Consider the following 8,073-nt stretch of genomic DNA (forward strand, 5'->3'; position numbering starts at 1 on the left):
CCTCTTCCCATTTTGTAATTGGGTTAGTTGTCTTCTTAGAGTGAAGTCATGTAACTTCTTTGTATATTTTGGAAATTAAATCTTTGTCTGACATATCATTGGAAAATATGTTTTCCCATAGAGTTAGTTGTATTTTTATCTTAATGCTGTTTTCTTTAGCCATGCAGAAGCTTTTAATTTTGATGAGATCCCATTTGTTTATTCTTTCCTTTATGTCCCTTGCTCTAGGGGACATATCAGTAAATATGTTGCTGCGTGGAATATCTGAGATTTTTCTGCCAATGTTCTCCTCTAGGACTGTAATGCTGTCATGGCTTATATTTAAGTATTTTATCCACCTTGAATTTATTTTCGTGTATGGTGTAAGTCAGTGCTCAAGTTTCATTTTTTTTGCAGATAGCTGTCCAGTTCTCCCAACACCATTTGTTGAAGAGGCTTTTTTTACTCCATTTTATGTTACTGCCCGCTTTGCCAAATATTAGTTGCCCATAGAGACTTGGGTTTATTTTGGGATTCTCTGTGCTCTTCCATTGGTCTATGTGCTGTTTTTATGCCAGTACCAGGCTGTTTTGATTACAGTGGTTTTGTAATACAGTTTGGTATCGGGTATTGTGATCCCTCCTACCTTGTACTTCTTTCTCAAAACTGCAGCTGCTATTCAGGGTCCTTTATGGTTCTAAATACATTTTTAAAGTGTTCATTCTATGTCTGTGAAATATGCCCATGGTACTGTAATAGGTATTGCATTGAATCTGTAAATTGCTTTGGGTAATATGGACACTTTGATGATGTTAATTCATCCAATCAATGAACACGGTATAGGTTTCAATTTGTTTGTGTCTTCCTGGATTTCTTTCTTCAGTGTTGTTTAGTTTTCTGCATACAGGTCTTTTACCTCCTTGGTTAGGTTTATTCCCAAATATTTTATTTTTGTTTTTGCTATATCGAATGGGATTCTTTTCTTGACTTCTGCTTCTGCAAGTTCATTGTTACTATATAAATGCCTTTGATTTCTGGATATTGAATTGTATCCCATTGTTTTCCCAAATTCATTTATTAGATGAAGCAGTTTTCGGGTAGAGTTTATAGGACTTTCCATGCACACTATCATGTCATCTGCAAAGAGTGACAGTTTTGTTTCCTCCTTTCTGGTTTGGATGCCTTTTATTTCCTTTTCTCTTCTGATCACCGAGGCTGAAACTTCCAATACTATGCGGAATAGAAGTGGTGAAAGTGGACAACCTTGTCTTGTTCCTGATCTTAGTGGAAAGGATTTTAGTTTTTGCCCATTGAGCATGATGTTGGCTGTAGGTCTCTTATATATGGCCTTTCTTATAATGAGAAATGCTCCTCTATTCCCACTTTGCTGAGTGTTTTCCTCATAAATGAGTGTTGTACCTTATCAAAAGCTTTTTCTGCATCTATTGATATGATCATGTGGTTTTTGTCTTTGCTTTTGTTTATGTATGTATTGCAATTACTGATTTGCTAATATTCAACCATCCTAGCATCCCTGGGATGAATCCTACTTGGTTGTGGTGTATGATCTTCTTGATGTATTGTTGGATGCGATTTGCCAATATTTTATTGAGAATTTTAGTATCTATGTTCATCAGCAATATTGGCCTGAAGTTTTATTTTTTTGTTTCTGTCTCTATCTGGTTTTGGAATTAGGATGATGCTGGCTTCGTAAAAAAGAGTTTGGGAGTTTTCCATCATTTTGGATTTTTTGGAATAATATCTGAAGAATAGGGGTTAGCTCTTCCTTAAATGCTTTGTAGAATTCTCCTGTGAAACCATCTGGTCCAGGGCTTTTGTGTGATTGGAGTTTTTTATTACTTCTTCAATTTTATTGTTATTGGCCTATTCAGGCTTTATACTTCTTCATTGAGTTTTGGAAGATTATATTTTTCTAGAAATTTGTCCATTTCACTTAGGTTTTCAAATTTCATGGCATACAGTTCTTCATAATAATTTCTTACAATCCCTTCTATTTCTGAGGTATCAGTTGTAATCTCTCGTCTTTCATTTCTCGTTGTGTCTATTTGAGTCCTCTCTTCTTTGCTTAATGAGCCTACTTAAAGGCTTGTCTATTTTGTTTATCTTTTCAAAAAACCAACCCCTGGGTTCATTGATCCTTAGAATTGTGCTTTTAGTCTCTATGGCATTTAATTCTGCTCTGATCTTGGTTATTTCCTTCCTTCTACTTGTTCTGGGATGTCTTTGTTGTTGTTCCTCAAGTTCTTGCAGGCATAGGGTTAGGTTGTTTGTTTGAAATGTTTGTCTTCTTTAGGTAAGACTGTATCACTATGAACTTCCTTCTCAGGACTGCCTTCACTGTTTCCCATAATTTTTGGCTTTTTGTGAATTCATTTTCATTTGTTTAAAGAAACTTTTTGATTTCTTCTCTAATTTTGTTCTTGATGCATTCATTGTTTCATAGCATGCCACTCAGTCTCCATGATTTGGAGTGTTTGGGGTTTTTCTCTTTGGGGTTAGTTTCCAGCTTCACTCTCTTGTGATTGGAGATAATGCTTGGCATGATTTCCTTTTTCTTTAATTTGTTGAGGCTCACTTTGTGCCCTATCATGTGGTCTGCCTTTGAAAATGTTCCATGCACATTTGAAAAGAATGTGTATTTAGCTTCTTTGGGATGAAGGGCTCTCTCTATATATATCAGTTAATTCCATTTCACCTTCAGCATTGTTCGATGCCACAATATCATTGTTGGTATTTTGTTTGGAGGATCTGTCCATTTTTGACAGTGTGGTATTAAAATCCCCTACTATAATTGTGTTATTGTCAATGTCTTTCTTGAAATCCTCTAAGATTTTCTGTATATGTTGGGTGCTCCTATGTTGGGCACATGTATTTTTATGATATTAATGTTTTGTTGGTAGATTCTTCTCTTGAGTATTATGAAGTGACCTTCTGGGTCTCTCCTTATGGGCCTTTTATTGAAGTCTATTTTATCTCATACGAGTATTGCTCCCCCTGCTTTTTTACTTGTTTGTTTGCATGGAAACTGTCTTCCACCCTTTCACTTTTAGTCTGTGATGGTCTTTTGTTCTGAGGTGGGCCTCTAGTAGGCAGCATATATTTGGGTCATTATTTCTTATCTATTCAGCTATTCTGTATTTTTGATTGGAGCATTTTATCCATTTACATTTAATGTTATTATTGATAGGTACTTATTCATTGCCATTTTTGTACCCGTGTTCCTTCTGTCTCTCTCTTTTCATTCCTTTCCTTAGAGCAGTCCTTTTAGCATCTCTTGAAGAGCTGGTTTGGTGGAGGCATATTCTTTTAGACTTCTTTTGTCTTGGAAGCTCTTTATTTGGCCTTCTATCTTGATTGAGAGCCTTGTTTGGTAAAGTAGCCTTGGTTTTAGGCCTCTGGTTCTCATTACTTTGCAAATTTCTTGCCATTCTCTTCTTGCTAATAGCATTTCCATGAGAAGTCAGTAGCCAACCTTACTGGGGCTCCCTCTTATGTTACTTTCTTTTCTCCCTTGCTGCCTTTAAGATTCTCTCTTTATCTTGCAATTTTGCCATTTTAATGATAATTTATCTTGAAATGGGCCTCTTTGGGTTCCTCTTGATTGGGACTCTCTGTGATTCTTGGATTTGTGTGACTTTTTCTATCATCAAATTAGGGAAATTTTCCCTCATTATTCTTTCAAACAGTTTTTGTATGCCTTATTCTTTTTCTTCTCGTTCTAGTACCCTTATTATTTGGATATTATTATGTTTCATGTTGTCTTGCATTTCTCTTAATACCTCTTCATTCTTTGTGAGCCTATTTTCATTTTCTTGCTCTTTTTGTGAGTTTTCTTCTACTCTGTCCTCCAACTCACTGACCCAATCTTCTGCTTCACCAACTGCAGTTGTGATACCTTCTACTGTGTTCTTCAATTCTGAAATTGTATCCTTCATTTCCTCTTGTCCCTTGCTGATAGTTTCTATTTCCTTTTTCATATTGACATAGTTTACAGTGAGTTCGTTGTAGCTCCCCTGTAGTTTCTGGTAGGTCATTGTGAGCTCTTTAAAATTCCTGATAACCAGTGCTTTGAATTCAATATATGATAGTTGACTTGCCTCTATATCATCTAACATTCTTTCTGCAGCTTCCTCCTTTCCTTTCATTTGGGGGTTGGTTTTTTGTCTTCACATTGTTTGTGAGCCTCTTCTTGTTATCCTCAGCTTCTTAAATTATCTGTTCTGACTCCTTGGTTTTATGGTGTGAACTTATGTAGTTCAATGCCTGTGAAATTCAGTGATGGAAACTCCTTTGGTTATCCTGGTGTTTTCCGCTTCCATCTACACCTTTTTTGTGTGTGATCAGTTCGAGGGGGAGGCAAAGTGGTTTATGACTTCAGGAGAGTATTCTGTGATGTTTACAGTAACAGCTGGTAGAAAAAAAGATAGGTGACCCCCTCTCTATGTACAGAGATAACCGTAATCTTTAACCCAACTAGTCAGTCACTTCTTGGAAAGGGTGGAAGGAAGATAAGGATCTTGTTCCAGAAGGAGGGCTTGTGATTTGGATCTAGAAAGGAGTGAGGTTGAAGGAGGTCAGATTCTGAGGTAAGGTGAGAATAATGGACGGTAAATATGTGTAGTATGAGAGAGAATAGAGTTAATTAGTACAGAATTATAGTTCAGGCAACAATGTAGTGGGCTAAGATCTGGGGGGGGGGTTGTATAGTATTTACAATAGTATGTAATAGCTATTATTTACAATAGTATTAGAGCAACAATCATATGGCAGAATCTATGGTATATGAAGATTAGGGAGTATTGGACCTTCAATAATGTGCTAGCTGGACAAGGGGAAGTAAAGGACAGTAAATTAGCAACACACTATGATTGAGGGGACAGGGAAAGCCTGTCAAGTGATACAATATATCCAGCCAAGGAAAAGAAGACTATACAGAGAGAGGGGGGATACAGAGATATTGTTAAAATAAAAGATGTAAGAATAATGACAAAATAATGAACAAAATACAAATATGCAGTGACTTGTAGTTTTCTGTTATAGCAAAGTGAATTTTGTCTTTCTGTTTCTACTGTTGGGATGTCTACTGTTTCTACTGTCAGGACCACATTCTGGTCCTGAACATCTGTCCTAGAAGGAGTCTTCCACAAGTCCCTTGAGGGACACTACTAAAAATGCTCATTTTGGTGCTTTTCAGGGCATTAGGAAACATGTAGAAGATCCAGCATTCTTCTCTGGAAGCCAGGATGGGTAACACATGGTCAGCGATCACCTTAAGTCAGGGCTCATCAAATCGGCCTGTAAAGGACCAGAAAATAAATAAGGTCTGCTGTGTGAGCCAGAGGGTATCTCTCTCCACTTCTCTGCACTCTCACTGTAGCTCTGAATTGCCCCATGCACTTGACCCAGAGGAATGGATGGGCCTACAAGTCAGTAAAATTCCATTTATTGAAACAGGGATTTGGCTGGATTTGGCCTGGACTATAGTTTTGTCCATTCTGTATAATGAAGTTCTGCTATAAAAATATTTAAAATAATATTCACACATACTGAAAAAATCACCTAACAAGTCTATATATAACAAAAATATACACACTGATCACATATAAATGATAACTTAGGGAATGAATGTGGAAGTGGGGTAATATAGAAGAGAATAACAGATGAGAAGAAGGGGAAAATGATGAAAATAGAACTAGAAATAAGGATTATCATTGGCTCCAGTTTCTACTTAGGACTGATTTCTTGTTTCTAAACAAGGACACACAAACTAAAGTTTTGAATAAGAAACCTTGGTGTGTTTATGAGTTCTTAAGAGCTGAGGTACTGTGTAAAGAAAGTGCAGGTGAAATGACCACTGTGAGTTGCCATGAAATATGGGTCTCTACTTTGCTGACACTTACATTTGTGGTAGGCAGTCAAAGAACTTTGTGTTAGATCATTTTTAGTGCTCTTCTTTTGAAAAATAAATGGTACTAGATAAAAATATCTTCATTTTCTTCTTGATCAGAAAATAATGATTTGACAAATGCCCAAAGGGAGAAGACAATTGTCAAGTAACATGGCTTATATTGCTCAATATATGAGTACTCAATATTACTAGTTATCAGAGAGATACAAATTAAAACCACAATGAGATGCCACTTTACACCAGTCAGAATGGCCATCATAAACAAAGCAATAAACAAATGTTTGAGAAGTTGTGGAAAAAAGGCTACCCTAGTTCATTATTGGTGGGATTATAGACTGGTACAACCACTATGGAAAACAGTATGGAATTTTCTCAGAAAACTAAAAATGGACCTGCCGTTGACCCAGCAATTCCACTGCTAGGATTATATCCTAAGAACCCTAAAACACCAATCCCAAAGAACCTATGCACCCCAATGTTCATAGCAGCACAATTTACAATAGCCAAGAGCAGGAAGCAAACTAGGTTCCCATCAGTAAGTGAATGGATCAAAAAAATATGGTACATTTACACAATGGAATTCTATGCAGCAGGAAGAAAGGAGTAGCTCCTACCTTTTGCAACAGCATGGATGGAACTGGAAAGCATTATGCTGAGTGAAATAAGCCAGGCAGTGAAAGACAAATATCATATGATCTCACCTTTAACAGGAACCTAAACAACAAAACAAACAAGCAAGCAAAATATAATCAAAGAAACTGAAACAGAGAACAGGCTGACAGTAACCAGAGGGAAGAGGGGAGGGAATTTCAGGAGAAAAGGGGAAGGGACTACAGTAACTAGTATAAAGGACACATAGACAAAACTAAGGGGGGTGGAAACAGGAGGGAGGTGGGGAGGCCTGAGGGGGTGGGGTGGGATAGGAGTAAAAGATAGAAAACTGTACTTGAGCAATTAAATAAATAAATTGAAAAATATATAAATATAAAGAAAAATAAAGAAATAAAACAAATAATAAAAAAGAAAAAAGAAATGGTGTTTTGCCTTAAACCCTGGGCACTGAGATGTACAAAGAAAAGAGTGTGCTAAACTTGTGTGCTAAACTTTGTGCTAAAAGAAAGGAAGTGGAGTTGGTTTGGGATTCATATCTTGTATCTCCCATTTCTAAGGTAAATTACTTAAATTTTGTCATACTCAATTTCTTCATGTTCCAGTAAAGATACCTTGAAAGACTGAGGACGAGGAACTTCAATTAAAATTTAGCTTCAGTTAAATTTAGCTTCAGTTAAAATTTAGCACTGGTACGCAGCAACACTCCTGTCATAGAAGATTTATTGATAGTTTGTATGAGGAGCAGGTCCTCATTTTCATTGTTCTCCATATTTCCTGGCTAAGATAATATACTCATTAACCCATACTCACTTACAGAGAGATGCTTGCTCCCGCAAGAGTATAGCATTTTTTATGGAAATACTACCAATGTATTGTCTTGAACCCCAAAGCACCTAGAAAGCATTACAGTTCCCACTATAAAATACTCACAAAACATTTTTATAGAGACTAATTTAAAAAAAGATAATGTTAAAAAAGTAAGTGAATAATTAAAATTAGTAAAAAGCAAAAGAAACACACAATGGTGGTCAAAGGTCACACAGGGTCATCCACAATGCCCGGGTCTCAAAAATCCTATAATAATATGAAGATTCTGTCATCTGTTTTATTCCTTCCCATGTCCCAAAACTTGGGGTCAGTGTTTGCTTTTCTTACAGATTCAGCCCCAGCTCTTTTCTCAATATCATTTGGCAGTGAGACAAGCAGTATGTGTGCACTATCTGAAATGGTAGGTGGTCTGTATAAATGGTATTTATAAAATGTCTCATGTTTCTAAATCAGTTCCAAATGATTCATATTCTTTCACTTGCACACTATATATTTCCTTGGTCCTTCTAAAATATTTTAATTAAATTGAGAGTATATGAAGTACTATTTATCAATTAAGTTGAAAACACAAATAATAAAAATGAATTGATATGCCTTCCACCTCAATTTGGGAAAAATAACATTGTCATTTTGTGAGAATCTGCCTGTGGGCCCCTCTCCAATCTTATTCAATCCCTGTTTAATGAGGCAAGGAAGACTTACATGTCTTGTTTTGCAGGAGACCA

Source organism: Sturnira hondurensis, unplaced genomic scaffold (genome assembly GCF_014824575.4).
Source record: "Sturnira hondurensis isolate 20B ecotype Veracruz unplaced genomic scaffold, ASM1482457v3 Scaffold0012541, whole genome shotgun sequence".
Lineage (NCBI taxonomy): Eukaryota > Metazoa > Chordata > Mammalia > Chiroptera > Phyllostomidae > Sturnira > Sturnira hondurensis.